Here is a 19,116-nt window from a genome sequence, read left to right as displayed (position 1 = left end):
GATATCCTTACACCACAGTCAGGACTCCCAGCATGGCAATGGTTACTAGTGTCACGATCCACTGTGTCCACTGGATGTACAAGAGAGAGTCAGATACGACTTGGTAATATGCTGCTTTGTCCTGCTGGAAACGGAGGCTTCCTGGGAAAGGTGATTTTCCTCATTGGAAAGTGGAGATCGTCTGCGGCCCCAGGGTTACCTGGTAAACACTGTTGTTGCCCACATTCTCTTTGCTGCACAAGCGTCTTTGGGAGGCCAAGTTACCTTCCACGAAAGAACACTTGGCTTTCAATTCCTGCCGCGTCCTCATCCCTCAAACATGGTTCGTGAGTACGCCCACAGCCCTGGACGACTGGCCTCAAGCCCACCTTCTACTTCTCTCGGCACAGACGTAGGCGGGCCGCAGGCTCACGGCAGCGTTTTTTCAAAGCGGTGCTTTAAACCTAGGAAGCGTTTCTGGCGTCTTAGGACGCGGGGGTCTGCACTAGGATCCAAGATGTAAACGACGGACTGCCCGTCCTTTCTGGGCCTTGTGGGCAACGCTCAGTTGAGGGCAACTATAGGCCGAAAGGAGGGCTGTGAAGGGCGTCCTTTGTCAAAGGGCTAGCATGCGGCAAGTTGAAACAAGTGTAGTAGCTCCGTCCTATGCGCGCCTTGGACGCGCAACGGAGAGACGGAAACAGCAGGGTAACGGCTCTGCGGTCCATTTGGAAACGGAGGCTTGAAGCGGAACTTGATTTTCCTCGTTGGGAGTTAGAGAGCTGCGGGCTCAGTTCTCCCTGGGAAACAGTGTTGTCGCACAGTTGCCGTTGGGATGACAAGTGAGTTTCCTGGAAGGGAGTTGGATGTTGCCGTTCCTCGGTGAGTGCTCATGCTGCGGTGGTCCTCGGGGAAGGGGAGAACCGCACGGGGCCTCTAGCCTTAAGCTAATGTTCAGGTTCTCTCATGAAAGAGGTAGGCATGCAACAGACTCCATGCAGCCTTGGTCCCTGGCTTTCTTGAACTCTAGGAAGCATATCAGGTCTCTCTTGAGTCGCGGGTCTGCACTAGGATCCGAAACGGACGGAAAGGGCCTCCTGTTGTCTTCAGGGAGTTGTGAGCAAGGCACCGCCGGGAGCAGCTAGATGCCGAGTCATGGGCAGTGAAGGGCTTCGTCGGAGAAACACCTAGGTTGGGATAGCTTGGAAACAGCCAGCTCTCAGCGTTCTGTTCATTCCTTCGTGCCAAACGTGTCTGCTTTTCTGCCAAACCCAGAGCGCACGAAACGTACGATGAGTCGACCCCGCCTTCAGGGAACTCGCACGTGACGGAATTTACCCCAGGCGGCCCCTGGAATTTAAGTAAGTGTAGCCTGAAAAATTTTCAGGATCTCCCTTGAAAGCCAGGTATTCCGGAGATACATCGCACACCCAGGCCTCACTCACCCAGGACTTGCTAATCCTTTCACCACAATCACGACCCCCCCCCCGTATCACAGAGTTGTTTACTCACTAAACTGCAGCGTGAGACGCTGTGCCCTCGCCTTGGAAACTGAAGCGTGATGGGAAGTTTATTCGGCACCCTGGAATGTCGACACGCGGCCTCAAGGTTACCGGATGAACAGTGTAGCGTAGGCCTATCTTTTCTTCATTGCAGAACTGCCCTTGTGAGGACTAGCGATGTTTGGTTTTTTGTTTTTTTCTTTCCGTGAGGCAAACGTTGCCTTTCAGTCCCTGCTATGTGCTCATCCCTCAGCAATCGTCGGTGAGTAAGCCAAACATACAGGAGGACTGGCCCCAAGCTAAGGTACTGTTTTGTTCGTCACACAGATAGGCAGGCAGCAGGTTCCAGGCAGCGTTCGTCACAGCGGTGCTTTAAGTGTGGGAAGCATTTCTGGTGCCTTAGGGCAAAGAGGTCTGCACTGGGATCCAAGATGTACAGGGCGGACCGCCCGTCGCTTCTGGGACCTGAGAGCAGTGTTCGGCTGAGGACAACCGCATGCCGAAAGAAGGGCAGTAAAGGCCTTCTTTTGCTAAGCATCCAGCATGCAGCAAGTGAAACAACTCAAGTATCTCCCTTCTAACGCACCTTGGAAGTGCAAACTAGAGAAAGACACACAGCAGGGTGAATGCTCTGTGTGGTCCCTTTTGAAAGTAAGGCTGCGAGGGAAACTTTATTTTCCTCATCGGGATTTACAGAGCTGCGGGCTCAGTTCTCCCCAAGAGACACAGTGGCTGCACAGCTTCTCTCCGTAACACAATTGCCAACGTGAAGACGTGCGTTTCTAGGAAAGAAACTGGGAGGCTGCCGTTCCTTGGTAGGTGGTCATCCTTCAGTCTTCGTCGTCAGGGAATGGGCCCGCCACAGGGGGCCTCTAGCCTCAAGCTAACGTCCAGGTCTCCTCATGACAGAGTTAGGGAAGCAACGGATTGCACAGAGCCTTAGTCCCTGTGGTTCTTGAACTCTAGGAAACACATCAGCTCTCTTTTCGACTCGCGGGTCTGCACTAGGTTCCGAAACGTACTGCAAAAGGGGCTGCCTGTGTCTTCGGGGAGCCGTGAGCCATCCAGCGTCGGGAACAGCTAGACGCCGACCGATGGGCACTGAAAGGGCTTCGTTGTTTAGACACCAACTAGGTTTCAACAAGCTACTTGCGGTAGCTTGAAAGCAACCCAGTCATCACCGTTCCATGCCCTCCTTCGCGCCAAGGGTGTCTGCACTCTGGAGGAACCCTGAGCTGCACTGGAAAATACAGTTAGCCTACCACTGCTCCTGGGAACTACTCCGTGACGTCTGTGTACCTCAAGCGGCCACTACACTTTAAGTCCCGCTTCAAAACCTACAGGGTTTTCCTGAACTGGGGGAGCGTCTAGAGAAGTATTGTCACCTAGGCCTACCTAAGCCATCACCTTGATATCCTTACACCACAGTCAGGACTCCCAGCATGGCAATGGTTACTAGTGTCACGATCCACTGTGTCCACTGGATGTACAAGAGAGAGTCAGATACGACTTGGTAATATGCTGCTTTGTCCTGCTGGAAACGGAGGCTTCCTGGGAAAGGTGATTTTCCTCATTGGAAAGTGGAGATCGTCTGCGGCCCCAGGGTTACCTGGTAAACACTGTTGTTGCCCACCTTCTCTTTGCTGCACAATCGTCTTTGGGAGGCCAAGTTACCTTCCACGAAAGAACACTTGGCTTTCAATTCCTGCCGCGTCCTCATCCCTCAAACATGGTTCGTGAGTACGCCCACAGCCCTGGACGACTGGCCTCAAGCCCACCTTCTACTTCTCTCGGCACAGACGTAGGTGGGCCCCAGGCTCACGGCAGCGTTTTTTCAAAGCGGTGCTTTAAACCTAGGAAGCGTTTCTGGCGTCTTAGGACGCGGGGGTCTGCACTAGGATCCAAGATGTAAACGACGGACTGCCCGTCCTTTCTGGGCCTTGTGGGCAACGCTCAGTTGAGGGCAACTATAGGCCGAAAGGAGGGCTGTGAAGGGCGTCCTTTGTCAAAGGGCTAGCATGCGGCAAGTTGAAACAAGTGTAGTAGCTCCGTCCTATGCGCGCCTTGGACGCGCAACGGAGAGGCGGAAACAGCAGGGTAACGGCTCTGGGGTCCATTTGGAAACGGAGGCTTGAAGCGGAACTTGATTTTCCTCGTTGGGAGTTAGAGAGCTGCGGGCTCAGTTCTCCCTGGGAAACAGTGTTGTTGCACAGTTGCCGTTGGGATGACAAGTGAGTTTCCTGGAAGGGGGTTGGATGTTGCCGTTCCTCGGTGAGTGCTCATGCTGCGGTGGTCCTCGGGGAAGGGGAGAACCGCACGGGGCCTCTAGCCTTAAGCTAATGTTCAGGTTCTCTCATGAAAGAGGTAGGCATGCAACAGACTCCATGCAGCCTTGGTCCCTGGCTTTCTTGAACTCTAGGAAGCATATCAGGTCTCTCTTGAGTCGCGGGTCTGCACTAGGATCCGAAACGGACGGAAAGGGCCTCCTGTTGTCTTCAGGGAGTTGTGAGCAAGGCACCGCCGGGAGCAGCTAGATGCCGAGTCATGGGCAGTGAAGGGCTTCGTCGGAGAAACACCTAGGTTGGGATAGCTTGGAAACAGCCAGCTCTCAGCGTTCTGTTCATTCCTTCGTGCCAAACGTGTCTGCTTTTCTGCCAAAGCCAGAGCGCACGAAACGTACGATGAGTCGACCCCGCCTTCAGGGAACTCGCACGTGACGGAATTTACCCCAGGCGGCCCCTGGAATTTAAGTAAGTGTAGCCTGAAAAATTTTCAGGGTCTCCCTTGAAAGCCAGGTATTCCGGAGATACATCGCACACCCAGGCCTCACTCACCCAGGACTTGCTAATCCTTTCACCACAATCACGCCCCCCCCCCGTATCACAGAGTTGTTTACTCACTAAACTGCAGCGTGAGACGCTGTGCCCTCGCCTTGGAAACTGAAGCGTGATGGGAAGTTTATTCGGCACCCTGGAATGTCGACACGCGGCCTCAAGGTTACCGGATGAACAGTGTAGCGTAGGCCTATCTTTTCTTCATTGCAGAACTGCCCTTGTGAGGACTAGCGATGTTTGGTTTTTTGTTTTTTTTTTTTTCTTTCCGTGAGGCAAACGTTGCCTTTCAGTCCCTGCTACGTGCTCATCCCTCAGCAATCGTCGGTGAGTAAGCCAAACATACAGGAGGACTGGCCCCAAGCTAAGGTACTGTTTTGTTCGTCACACAGATAGGCAGGCAGCAGGTTCCAGGCAGCGTTCGTCACAGCGGTGCTTTAAGTGTGGGAAGCATTTCTGGTGCCTTAGGGCAAAGAGGTCTGCACTGGGATCCAAGATGTACAGGGCGGACCGCCCGTCGCTTCTGGGACCTGAGAGCAGTGTTCGGCTGAGGACAACCGCATGCCGAAAGAAGGGCAGTAAAGGCCTTCTTTTGCTAAGCATCCAGCATGCGGCAAGTGAAACAACTCAAGTATCTCCCTTCTAACGCACCTTGGAAGTGCAAACTAGAGAAAGACACACAGCAGGGTGAATGCTCTGTGTGGTCCCTTTTGAAAGTAAGGCTGCGAGGGAAACTTTATTTTCCTCATCGGGATTTACAGAGCTGCGGGCTCAGTTCTCCCCAAGAGACACAGTGGCTGCACAGCTTCTCTCCGTAACACAATTGCCAACGTGACGACGTGCGTTTCTAGGAAAGAAACTGGGAGGCTGCCGTTCCTTGGTAGGTGGTCATCCTTCAGTCTTCGTCGTCAGGGAATGGGCCCGCCACAGGGGGCCTCTAGCCTCAAGCTAACGTCCAGGTCTCCTCATGACAGAGTTAGGGAAGCAACGGATTGCACAGAGCCTTAGTCCCTGTGGTTCTTGAACTCTAGGAAACACATCAGCTCTCTTTTCGACTCGCGGGTCTGCACTAGGTTCCGAAACGTACTGCAAAAGGGGCTGCCTGTGTCTTCGGGGAGCCGTGAGCCATCCAGCGTCGGGAACAGCTAGACGCCGACCGATGGGCACTGAAAGGGCTTCGTTGTTTAGACACCAACTAGGTTTCAACAAGCTACTTGCGGTAGCTTGAAAGCAACCCAGTCATCACCGTTCCATGCCCTCCTTCGTGCCAAGGGTGTCTGCACTCTGGAGGAACCCTGAGCTGCACTGGAAAATACAGTTAGCCTACCACTGCTCCTGGGAACTACTCCGTGACGTCTGTGTACCTCAAGCGGCCACTACACTTTAAGTCCCGCTTCAAAACCTACAGGGTTTTCCTGAACTGGTGGAGCGTCTAGAGAAGTATTGTCACCTAGGCCTACCTAAGCCATCACCTTGATATCCTTACACCACAGTCAGGACTCCCAGCATGGCAATGGTTACTAGTGTCACGATCCACTGTGTCCACTGGATGTACAAGAGAGAGTCAGATACGACTTGGTAATATGCTGCTTTGTCCTGCTGGAAACGGAGGCTTCCTGGGAAAGGTGATTTTCCTCATTGGAAAGTGGAGATCGTCTGCGGCCCCAGGGTTACCTGGTAAACACTGTTGTTGCCCACCTTCTCTTTGCTGCACAAGCGTCTTTGGGAGGCCAAGTTACCTTCCACGAAAGAACACTTGGCTTTCAATTCCTGCCGCGTCCTCATCCCTCAAACATGGTTCGTGAGTACGCCCACAGCCCTGGACGACTGGCCTCAAGCCCACCTTCTACTTCTCTCGGCACAGACGTAGGTGGGCCCCAGGCTCACGGCAGCGTTTTTTCAAAGCGGTGCTTTAAACCTAGGAAGCGTTTCTGGCGTCTTAGGACGCGGGGGTCTGCACTAGGATCCAAGATGTAAACGACGGACTGCCCGTCCTTTCTGGGCCTTGTGGGCAACGCTCAGTTGAGGGCAACTATAGGCCGAAAGGAGGGCTGTGAAGGGCGTCCTTTGTCAAAGGGCTAGCATGCGGCAAGTTGAAACAAGTGTAGTAGCTCCGTCCTATGCGCGCCTTGGACGCGCAACGGAGAGACGGAAACAGCAGGGTAACGGCTCTGCGGTCCATTTGGAAACGGAGGCTTGAAGCGGAACTTGATTTTCCTCGTTGGGAGTTAGAGAGCTGCGGGCTCAGTTCTCCCTGGGAAACAGTGTTGTCGCACAGTTGCCGTTGGGATGACAAGTGAGTTTCCTGGAAGGGAGTTGGATGTTGCCGTTCCTCGGTGAGTGCTCATGCTGCGGTGGTCCTCGGGGAAGGGGAGAACCGCACGGGGCCTCTAGCCTTAAGCTAATGTTCAGGTTCTCTCATGAAAGAGGTAGGCATGCAACAGACTCCATGCAGCCTTGGTCCCTGGCTTTCTTGAACTCTAGGAAGCATATCAGGTCTCTCTTGAGTCGCGGGTCTGCACTAGGATCCGAAACGGACGGAAAGGGCCTCCTGTTGTCTTCAGGGAGTTGTGAGCAAGGCACCGCCGGGAGCAGCTAGATGCCGAGTCATGGGCAGTGAAGGGCTTCGTCGGAGAAACACCTAGGTTGGGATAGCTTGGAAACAGCCAGCTCTCAGCGTTCTGTTCATTCCTTCGTGCCAAACGTGTCTGCTTTTCTGCCAAACCCAGAGCGCACGAAACGTACGATGAGTCGACCCCGCCTTCAGGGAACTCGCACGTGACGGAATTTACCCCAGGCGGCCCCTGGAATTTAAGTAAGTGTAGCCTGAAAAATTTTCAGGATCTCCCTTGAAAGCCAGGTATTCCGGAGATACATCGCACACCCAGGCCTCACTCACCCAGGACTTGCTAATCCTTTCACCACAATCACGACCCCCCCCCCGTATCACAGAGTTGTTTACTCACTAAACTGCAGCGTGAGACGCTGTGCCCTCGCCTTGGAAACTGAAGCGTGATGGGAAGTTTATTCGGCACCCTGGAATGTCGACACGCGGCCTCAAGGTTACCGGATGAACAGTGTAGCGTAGGCCTATCTTTTCTTCATTGCAGAACTGCCCTTGTGAGGACTAGCGATGTTTGGTTTTTTGTTTTTTTCTTTCCGTGAGGCAAACGTTGCCTTTCAGTCCCTGCTATGTGCTCATCCCTCAGCAATCGTCGGTGAGTAAGCCAAACATACAGGAGGACTGGCCCCAAGCTAAGGTACTGTTTTGTTCGTCACACAGATAGGCAGGCAGCAGGTTCCAGGCAGCGTTCGTCACAGCGGTGCTTTAAGTGTGGGAAGCATTTCTGGTGCCTTAGGGCAAAGAGGTCTGCACTGGGATCCAAGATGTACAGGGCGGACCGCCCGTCGCTTCTGGGACCTGAGAGCAGTGTTCGGCTGAGGACAACCGCATGCCGAAAGAAGGGCAGTAAAGGCCTTCTTTTGCTAAGCATCCAGCATGCAGCAAGTGAAACAACTCAAGTATCTCCCTTCTAACGCACCTTGGAAGTGCAAACTAGAGAAAGACACACAGCAGGGTGAATGCTCTGTGTGGTCCCTTTTGAAAGTAAGGCTGCGAGGGAAACTTTATTTTCCTCATCGGGATTTACAGAGCTGCGGGCTCAGTTCTCCCCAAGAGACACAGTGGCTGCACAGCTTCTCTCCGTAACACAATTGCCAACGTGAAGACGTGCGTTTCTAGGAAAGAAACTGGGAGGCTGCCGTTCCTTGGTAGGTGGTCATCCTTCAGTCTTCGTCGTCAGGGAATGGGCCCGCCACAGGGGGCCTCTAGCCTCAAGCTAACGTCCAGGTCTCCTCATGACAGAGTTAGGGAAGCAACGGATTGCACAGAGCCTTAGTCCCTGTGGTTCTTGAACTCTAGGAAACACATCAGCTCTCTTTTCGACTCGCGGGTCTGCACTAGGTTCCGAAACGTACTGCAAAAGGGGCTGCCTGTGTCTTCGGGGAGCCGTGAGCCATCCAGCGTCGGGAACAGCTAGACGCCGACCGATGGGCACTGAAAGGGCTTCGTTGTTTAGACACCAACTAGGTTTCAACAAGCTACTTGCGGTAGCTTGAAAGCAACCCAGTCATCACCGTTCCATGCCCTCCTTCGCGCCAAGGGTGTCTGCACTCTGGAGGAACCCTGAGCTGCACTGGAAAATACAGTTAGCCTACCACTGCTCCTGGGAACTACTCCGTGACGTCTGTGTACCTCAAGCGGCCACTACACTTTAAGTCCCGCTTCAAAACCTACAGGGTTTTCCTGAACTGGGGGAGCGTCTAGAGAAGTATTGTCACCTAGGCCTACCTAAGCCATCACCTTGATATCCTTACACCACAGTCAGGACTCCCAGCATGGCAATGGTTACTAGTGTCACGATCCACTGTGTCCACTGGATGTACAAGAGAGAGTCAGATACGACTTGGTAATATGCTGCTTTGTCCTGCTGGAAACGGAGGCTTCCTGGGAAAGGTGATTTTCCTCATTGGAAAGTGGAGATCGTCTGCGGCCCCAGGGTTACCTGGTAAACACTGTTGTTGCCCACCTTCTCTTTGCTGCACAATCGTCTTTGGGAGGCCAAGTTACCTTCCACGAAAGAACACTTGGCTTTCAATTCCTGCCGCGTCCTCATCCCTCAAACATGGTTCGTGAGTACGCCCACAGCCCTGGACGACTGGCCTCAAGCCCACCTTCTACTTCTCTCGGCACAGACGTAGGTGGGCCCCAGGCTCACGGCAGCGTTTTTTCAAAGCGGTGCTTTAAACCTAGGAAGCGTTTCTGGCGTCTTAGGACGCGGGGGTCTGCACTAGGATCCAAGATGTAAACGACGGACTGCCCGTCCTTTCTGGGCCTTGTGGGCAACGCTCAGTTGAGGGCAACTATAGGCCGAAAGGAGGGCTGTGAAGGGCGTCCTTTGTCAAAGGGCTAGCATGCGGCAAGTTGAAACAAGTGTAGTAGCTCCGTCCTATGCGCGCCTTGGACGCGCAACGGAGAGGCGGAAACAGCAGGGTAACGGCTCTGGGGTCCATTTGGAAACGGAGGCTTGAAGCGGAACTTGATTTTCCTCGTTGGGAGTTAGAGAGCTGCGGGCTCAGTTCTCCCTGGGAAACAGTGTTGTTGCACAGTTGCCGTTGGGATGACAAGTGAGTTTCCTGGAAGGGGGTTGGATGTTGCCGTTCCTCGGTGAGTGCTCATGCTGCGGTGGTCCTCGGGGAAGGGGAGAACCGCACGGGGCCTCTAGCCTTAAGCTAATGTTCAGGTTCTCTCATGAAAGAGGTAGGCATGCAACAGACTCCATGCAGCCTTGGTCCCTGGCTTTCTTGAACTCTAGGAAGCATATCAGGTCTCTCTTGAGTCGCGGGTCTGCACTAGGATCCGAAACGGACGGAAAGGGCCTCCTGTTGTCTTCAGGGAGTTGTGAGCAAGGCACCGCCGGGAGCAGCTAGATGCCGAGTCATGGGCAGTGAAGGGCTTCGTCGGAGAAACACCTAGGTTGGGATAGCTTGGAAACAGCCAGCTCTCAGCGTTCTGTTCATTCCTTCGTGCCAAACGTGTCTGCTTTTCTGCCAAAGCCAGAGCGCACGAAACGTACGATGAGTCGACCCCGCCTTCAGGGAACTCGCACGTGACGGAATTTACCCCAGGCGGCCCCTGGAATTTAAGTAAGTGTAGCCTGAAAAATTTTCAGGGTCTCCCTTGAAAGCCAGGTATTCCGGAGATACATCGCACACCCAGGCCTCACTCACCCAGGACTTGCTAATCCTTTCACCACAATCACGCCCCCCCCCCGTATCACAGAGTTGTTTACTCACTAAACTGCAGCGTGAGACGCTGTGCCCTCGCCTTGGAAACTGAAGCGTGATGGGAAGTTTATTCGGCACCCTGGAATGTCGACACGCGGCCTCAAGGTTACCGGATGAACAGTGTAGCGTAGGCCTATCTTTTCTTCATTGCAGAACTGCCCTTGTGAGGACTAGCGATGTTTGGTTTTTTGTTTTTTTTTTTTCTTTCCGTGAGGCAAACGTTGCCTTTCAGTCCCTGCTACGTGCTCATCCCTCAGCAATCGTCGGTGAGTAAGCCAAACATACAGGAGGACTGGCCCCAAGCTAAGGTACTGTTTTGTTCGTCACACAGATAGGCAGGCAGCAGGTTCCAGGCAGCGTTCGTCACAGCGGTGCTTTAAGTGTGGGAAGCATTTCTGGTGCCTTAGGGCAAAGAGGTCTGCACTGGGATCCAAGATGTACAGGGCGGACCGCCCGTCGCTTCTGGGACCTGAGAGCAGTGTTCGGCTGAGGACAACCGCATGCCGAAAGAAGGGCAGTAAAGGCCTTCTTTTGCTAAGCATCCAGCATGCGGCAAGTGAAACAACTCAAGTATCTCCCTTCTAACGCACCTTGGAAGTGCAAACTAGAGAAAGACACACAGCAGGGTGAATGCTCTGTGTGGTCCCTTTTGAAAGTAAGGCTGCGAGGGAAACTTTATTTTCCTCATCGGGATTTACAGAGCTGCGGGCTCAGTTCTCCCCAAGAGACACAGTGGCTGCACAGCTTCTCTCCGTAACACAATTGCCAACGTGACGACGTGCGTTTCTAGGAAAGAAACTGGGAGGCTGCCGTTCCTTGGTAGGTGGTCATCCTTCAGTCTTCGTCGTCAGGGAATGGGCCCGCCACAGGGGGCCTCTAGCCTCAAGCTAACGTCCAGGTCTCCTCATGACAGAGTTAGGGAAGCAACGGATTGCACAGAGCCTTAGTCCCTGTGGTTCTTGAACTCTAGGAAACACATCAGCTCTCTTTTCGACTCGCGGGTCTGCACTAGGTTCCGAAACGTACTGCAAAAGGGGCTGCCTGTGTCTTCGGGGAGCCGTGAGCCATCCAGCGTCGGGAACAGCTAGACGCCGACCGATGGGCACTGAAAGGGCTTCGTTGTTTAGACACCAACTAGGTTTCAACAAGCTACTTGCGGTAGCTTGAAAGCAACCCAGTCATCACCGTTCCATGCCCTCCTTCGTGCCAAGGGTGTCTGCACTCTGGAGGAACCCTGAGCTGCACTGGAAAATACAGTTAGCCTACCACTGCTCCTGGGAACTACTCCGTGACGTCTGTGTACCTCAAGCGGCCACTACACTTTAAGTCCCGCTTCAAAACCTACAGGGTTTTCCTGAACTGGTGGAGCGTCTAGAGAAGTATTGTCACCTAGGCCTACCTAAGCCATCACCTTGATATCCTTACACCACAGTCAGGACTCCCAGCATGGCAATGGTTACTAGTGTCACGATCCACTGTGTCCACTGGATGTACAAGAGAGAGTCAGATACGACTTGGTAATATGCTGCTTTGTCCTGCTGGAAACGGAGGCTTCCTGGGAAAGGTGATTTTCCTCATTGGAAAGTGGAGATCGTCTGCGGCCCCAGGGTTACCTGGTAAACACTGTTGTTGCCCACCTTCTCTTTGCTGCACAAGCGTCTTTGGGAGGCCAAGTTACCTTCCACGAAAGAACACTTGGCTTTCAATTCCTGCCGCGTCCTCATCCCTCAAACATGGTTCGTGAGTACGCCCACAGCCCTGGACGACTGGCCTCAAGCCCACCTTCTACTTCTCGGCACAGACGTAGGCGGGCCGCAGGCTCACGGCAGCGTTTTTTCAAAGCGGTGCTTTAAACCTAGGAAGCGTTTCTGGCGTCTTAGGACGCGGGGGTCTGCACTAGGATCCAAGATGTAAACGACGGACTGCCCGTCCTTTCTGGGCCTTGTGGGCAACGCTCAGTTGAGGGCAACTATAGGCCGAAAGGAGGGCTGTGAAGGGCGTCCTTTGTCAAAGGGCTAGCATGCGGCAAGTTGAAACAAGTGTAGTAGCTCCGTCCTATGCGCGCCTTGGACGCGCAACGGAGAGACGGAAACAGCAGGGTAACGGCTCTGCGGTCCATTTGGAAACGGAGGCTTGAAGCGGAACTTGATTTTCCTCGTTGGGAGTTAGAGAGCTGCGGGCTCAGTTCTCCCTGGGAAACAGTGTTGTCGCACAGTTGCTGTTGGGATGACAAGTGAGTTTCCTGGAAGGGAGTTGGATGTTGCCGTTCCTCGGTGAGTGCTCATGCTGCGGTGGTCCTCGGGGAAGGGGAGAACCGCACGGGGCCTCTAGCCTTAAGCTAATGTTCAGGTTCTCTCATGAAAGAGGTAGGCATGCAACAGACTCCATGCAGCCTTGGTCCCTGGCTTTCTTGAACTCTAGGAAGCATATCAGGTCTCTCTTGAGTCGCGGGTCTGCACTAGGATCCGAAACGGACGGAAAGGGCCTCCTGTTGTCTTCAGGGAGTTGTGAGCAAGGCACCGCCGGGAGCAGCTAGATGCCGAGTCATGGGCAGTGAAGGGCTTCGTCGGAGAAACACCTAGGTTGGGATAGCTTGGAAACAGCCAGCTCTCAGCGTTCTGTTCATTCCTTCGTGCCAAACGTGTCTGCTTTTCTGCCAAACCCAGAGCGCACGAAACGTACGATGAGTCGACCCCGCCTTCAGGGAACTCGCACGTGACGGAATTTACCCCAGGCGGCCCCTGGATTTTAAGTAAGTGTAGCCTGAAAATTTTTCAGGGTCTCCCTTGAAAGCCAGGTATTCCAGAGATACATCGCACACCCAGGCCTCACTCACCCAGGACTTGCTAATCCTTTCACCACAATCACGACCACCCCCCCCCGCCCCGTATCACAGAGTTCTTTACTCACTAAACTGCAGCGTGAGACGCTGTGCCCTCGCCTTGGAAACTGAAGCGTGATGGGAAGTTTATTCGGCACCCTGGAATGTCGACACGCGGCCTCAAGGTTACCGGATGAACAGTGTAGCGTAGGCCTATCTTTTCTTCATTGCAGAACTGCCCTTGTGAGGACTAGCGATGTTTGGTTTTTTGTTTTTTTTTTTTTTTCTTTCCGTGAGGCAAACGTTGCCTTTCAGTCCCTGCTATGTGCTCATCCCTCAGCAATCGTCGGTGAGTAAGCCAAACATACAGGAGGACTGGCCCCAAGCTAAGGTACTGTTTTGTTCGTCACACAGATAGGCAGGCAGCAGGTTCCAGGCAGCGTTCGTCACAGCGGTGCTTTAAGTGTGGGAAGCATTTCTGGTGCCTTAGGGCAAAGAGGTCTGCACTGGGATCCAAGATGTACAGGGCGGACCGCCCGTCGCTTCTGGGACCTGAGAGCAGTGTTCGGCTGAGGACAACCGCATGCCGAAAGAAGGGCAGTAAAGGCCTTCTTTTGCTAAGCATCCAGCATGCGGCAAGTGAAACAACTCAAGTATCTCCCTTCTAACGCACCTTGGAAGTGCAAACTAGAGAAAGACACACAGCAGGGTGAATGCTCTGTGTGGTCCCTTTTGAAAGTAAGGCTGCGAGGGAAACTTTATTTTCCTCATCGGGATTTACAGAGCTGCGGGCTCAGTTCTCCCCAAGAGACACAGTGGCTGCACAGCTTCTCTCCGTAACACAATTGCCAACGTGACGACGTGCGTTTCTAGGAAAGAAACTGGGAGGCTGCCGTTCCTTGGTAGGTGGTCATCCTTCAGTCTTCGTCGTCAGGGAATGGGCCCGCCACAGGGGGCCTCTAGCCTCAAGCTAACGTCCAGGTCTCCTCATGACAGAGTTAGGGAAGCAACGGATTGCACAGAGCCTTAGTCCCTGTGGTTCTTGAACTCTAGGAAACACATCAGCTCTCTTTTCGACTCGCGGGTCTGCACTAGGTTCCGAAACGTACTGCAAAAGGGGCTGCCTGTGTCTTCGGGGAGCCGTGAGCCATCCAGCGTCGGGAACAGCTAGACGCCGACCGATGGGCACTGAAAGGGCTTCGTTGTTTAGACACCAACTAGGTTTCAACAAGCTACTTGCGGTAGCTTGAAAGCAACCCAGTCATCACCGTTCCATGCCCTCCTTCGCGCCAAGGGTGTCTGCACTCTGGAGGAACCCTGAGCTGCACTGGAAAATACAGTTAGCCTACCACTGCTCCTGGGAACTACTCCGTGACGTCTGTGTACCTCAAGCGGCCACTACACTTTAAGTCCCGCTTCAAAACCTACAGGGTTTTCCTGAACTGGTGGAGCGTCTAGAGAAGTATTGTCACCTAGGCCTACCTAAGCCATCACCTTGATATCCTTACACCACAGTCAGGACTCCCAGCATGGCAATGGTTACTAGTGTCACGATCCACTGTGTCCACTGGATGTACAAGAGAGAGTCAGATACGACTTGGTAATATGCTGCTTTGTCCTGCTGGAAACGGAGGCTTCCTGGGAAAGGTGATTTTCCTCATTGGAAAGTGGAGATCGTCTGCGGCCCCAGGGTTACCTGGTAAACACTGTTGTTGCCCACCTTCTCTTTGCTGCACAAGCGTCTTTGGGAGGCCAAGTTACCTTCCACGAAAGAACACTTGGCTTTCAATTCCTGCCGCGTCCTCATCCCTCAAACATGGTTCGTGAGTACGCCCACAGCCCTGGACGACTGGCCTCAAGCCCACCTTCTACTTCTCGGCACAGACGTAGGCGGGCCGCAGGCTCACGGCAGCGTTTTTTCAAAGCGGTGCTTTAAACCTAGGAAGCGTTTCTGGCGTCTTAGGACGCGGGGGTCTGCACTAGGATCCAAGATGTAAACGACGGACTGCCCGTCCTTTCTGGGCCTTGTGGGCAACGCTCAGTTGAGGGCAACTATAGGCCGAAAGGAGGGCTGTGAAGGGCGTCCTTTGTCAAAGGGCTAGCATGCGGCAAGTTGAAACAAGTGTAGTAGCTCCGTCCTATGCGCGCCTTGGACGCGCAACGGAGAGACGGAAACAGCAGGGTAACGGCTCTGCGGTCCATTTGGAAACGGAGGCTTGAAGCGGAACTTGATTTTCCTCGTTGGGAGTTAGAGAGCTGCGGGCTCAGTTCTCCCTGGGAAACAGTGTTGTCGCACAGTTGCTGTTGGGATGACAAGTGAGTTTCCTGGAAGGGAGTTGGATGTTGCCGTTCCTCGGTGAGTGCTCATGCTGCGGTGGTCCTCGGGGAAGGGGAGAACCGCACGGGGCCTCTAGCCTTAAGCTAATGTTCAGGTTCTCTCATGAAAGAGGTAGGCATGCAACAGACTCCATGCAGCCTTGGTCCCTGGCTTTCTTGAACTCTAGGAAGCATATCAGGTCTCTCTTGAGTCGCGGGTCTGCACTAGGATCCGAAACGGACGGAAAGGGCCTCCTGTTGTCTTCAGGGAGTTGTGAGCAAGGCACCGCCGGGAGCAGCTAGATGCCGAGTCATGGGCAGTGAAGGGCTTCGTCGGAGAAACACCTAGGTTGGGATAGCTTGGAAACAGCCAGCTCTCAGCGTTCTGTTCATTCCTTCGTGCCAAACGTGTCTGCTTTTCTGCCAAACCCAGAGCGCACGAAACGTACGATGAGTCGACCCCGCCTTCAGGGAACTCGCACGTGACGGAATTTACCCCAGGCGGCCCCTGGATTTTAAGTAAGTGTAGCCTGAAAATTTTTCAGGGTCTCCCTTGAAAGCCAGGTATTCCAGAGATACATCGCACACCCAGGCCTCACTCACCCAGGACTTGCTAATCCTTTCACCACAATCACGACCACCCCCCCCCCGCCCCGTATCACAGAGTTCTTTACTCACTAAACTGCAGCGTGAGACGCTGTGCCCTCGCCTTGGAAACTGAAGCGTGATGGGAAGTTTATTCGGCACCCTGGAATGTCGACACGCGGCCTCAAGGTTACCGGATGAACAGTGTAGCGTAGGCCTATCTTTTCTTCATTGCAGAACTGCCCTTGTGAGGACTAGCGATGTTTGGTTTTTTGTTTTTTTTTTTTTTTCTTTCCGTGAGGCAAACGTTGCCTTTCAGTCCCTGCTATGTGCTCATCCCTCAGCAATCGTCGGTGAGTAAGCCAAACATACAGGAGGACTGGCCCCAAGCTAAGGTACTGTTTTGTTCGTCACACAGATAGGCAGGCAGCAGGTTCCAGGCAGCGTTCGTCACAGCGGTGCTTTAAGTGTGGGAAGCATTTCTGGTGCCTTAGGGCAAAGAGGTCTGCACTGGGATCCAAGATGTACAGGGCGGACCGCCCGTCGCTTCTGGGACCTGAGAGCAGTGTTCGGCTGAGGACAACCGCATGCCGAAAGAAGGGCAGTAAAGGCCTTCTTTTGCTAAGCATCCAGCATGCGGCAAGTGAAACAACTCAAGTATCTCCCTTCTAACGCACCTTGGAAGTGCAAACTAGAGAAAGACACACAGCAGGGTGAATGCTCTGTGTGGTCCCTTTTGAAAGTAAGGCTGCGAGGGAAACTTTATTTTCCTCATCGGGATTTACAGAGCTGCGGGCTCAGTTCTCCCCAAGAGACACAGTGGCTGCACAGCTTCTCTCCGTAACACAATTGCCAACGTGACGACGTGCGTTTCTAGGAAAGAAACTGGGAGGCTGCCGTTCCTTGGTAGGTGGTCATCCTTCAGTCTTCGTCGTCAGGGAATGGGCCCGCCACAGGGGGCCTCTAGCCTCAAGCTAACGTCCAGGTCTCCTCATGACAGAGTTAGGGAAGCAACGGATTGCACAGAGCCTTAGTCCCTGTGGTTCTTGAACTCTAGGAAACACATCAGCTCTCTTTTCGACTCGCGGGTCTGCACTAGGTTCCGAAACGTACTGCAAAAGGGGCTGCCTGTGTCTTCGGGGAGCCGTGAGCCATCCAGCGTCGGGAACAGCTAGACGCCGACCGATGGGCACTGAAAGGGCTTCGTTGTTTAGACACCAACTAGGTTTCAACAAGCTACTTGCGGTAGCTTGAAAGCAACCCAGTCATCACCGTTCCATGCCCTCCTTCGCGCCAAGGGTGTCTGCACTCTGGAGGAACCCTGAGCTGCACTGGAAAATACAGTTAGCCTACCACTGCTCTTGGGAACTACTCCGTGACGTCTGTGTACCTCAAGCGGCCACTACACTTTAAGTCCCGCTTCAAAACCTACAGGGTTTTCCTGAACTGGTGGAGCGTCTAGAGAAGTATTGTCACCTAGGCCTACCTAAGCCATCACCTTGATATCCTTACACCACAGTCAGGACTCCCAGCATGGCAATGGTTACTAGTGTCACGATCCACTGTGTCCACTGGATGTACAAGAGAGAGTCAGATACGACTTGGTAATATGCTGCTTTGTCCTGCTGGAAACGGAGGCTTCCTGGGAAAGGTGATTTTCCTCATTGGAAAGTGGAGATCGTCTGCGGCCCCAGGGTTACCTGGTAAACACTGTTGTTGCCCACCTTCTCTTTGCTGCACAAGCGTCTTTGGGAGGCCAAGTTACCTTCCACGAAAGAACACTTGGCTTTCAATTCCTGCCGCGTCCTCATCCCTCAAACATGGTTCGTGAGTACGCCCACAGCCCTGGACGACTGGCCTCAAGCCCACCTTCTACTTCTCTCGGCACAGACGTAGGCGGGCCGCAGGCTCACGGCAGCGTTTTTTCAAAGCGGTGCTTTAAACCTAGGAAGCGTTTCTGGCGTCTTAGGACGCGGGGGTCTGCACTAGGATCCAAGATGTAAACGACGGACTGCCCGTCCTTTCTGGGCCTTGTGGGCAACGCTCAGTTGAGGGCAACTATAGGCCGAAAGGAGGGCTGTGAAGGGCGTCCTTTGTCAAAGGGCTAGCATGCGGCAAGTTGAAACAAGTGTAGTAGCTCCGTCCTATGCGCGCCTTGGACGCGCAACGGAGAGACGGAAACAGCAGGGTAACGGCTCTGCGGTCCATTTGGAAACGGAGGCTTGAAGCGGAACTTGATTTTCCTCGTTGGGAGTTAGAGAGCTGCGGGCTCAGTTCTCCCTGGGAAACAGTGTTGTCGCACAGTTGCCGTTGGGATGACAAGTGAGTTTCCTGGAAGGGAGTTGGATGTTGCCGTTCCTCGGTGAGTGCTCATGCTGCGGTGGTCCTCGGGGAAGGGGAGAACCGCACGGGGCCTCTAGCCTTAAGCTAATGTTCAGGTTCTCTCATGAAAGAGGTAGGCATGCAACAGACTCCATGCAGCCTTGGTCCCTGGCTTTCTTGAACTCTAGGAAGCATATCAGGTCTCTCTTGAGTCGCGGGTCTGCACTAGGATCCGAAACGGACGGAAAGGGCCTCCTGTTGTCTTCAGGGAGTTGTGAGCAAGGCACCGCCGGGAGCAGCTAGATGCCGAGTCATGGGCAGTGAAGGGCTTCGTCGGAGAAACACCTAGGTTGGGATAGCTTGGAAACAGCCAGCTCTCAGCGTTCTGTTCATTCCTTCGTGCCAAACGTGTCTGCTTTTCTGCCAAACCCAGAGCGCACGAAACGTACGATGAGTCGACCCCGCCTTCAGGGAACTCGCACGTGACGGAATTTACCCCAGGCGGCCCCTGGAATTTAAGTAAGTGTAGCCTGAAAAATTTTCAGGATCTCCCTTGAAAGCCAGGTATTCCGGAGATACATCGCACACCCAGGCCTCACTCACCCAGGACTTGCTAATCCTTTCACCACAATCACGACCCCCCCCCCGTATCACAGAGTTGTTTACTCACTAAACTGCAGCGTGAGACGCTGTGCCCTCGCCTTGGAAACTGAAGCGTGATGGGAAGTTTATTCGGCACCCTGGAATGTCGACACGCGGCCTCAAGGTTACCGGATGAACAGTGTAGCGTAGGCCTATCTTTTCTTCATTGCAGAACTGCCCTTGTGAGGACTAGCGATGTTTGGTTTTTTTTTTTTTTCTTTCCGTGAGGCAAACGTTGCCTTTCAGTCCCTGCTATGTGCTCATCCCTCAG

This window comes from Phocoena phocoena, chromosome 10, assembly GCF_963924675.1.
Source record: "Phocoena phocoena chromosome 10, mPhoPho1.1, whole genome shotgun sequence".
Classification (NCBI taxonomy): domain Eukaryota; kingdom Metazoa; phylum Chordata; class Mammalia; order Artiodactyla; family Phocoenidae; genus Phocoena; species Phocoena phocoena.
The sequence above is the reverse complement of the archived record's forward strand: the minus strand, read 5'-3'. Positions refer to the sequence as shown.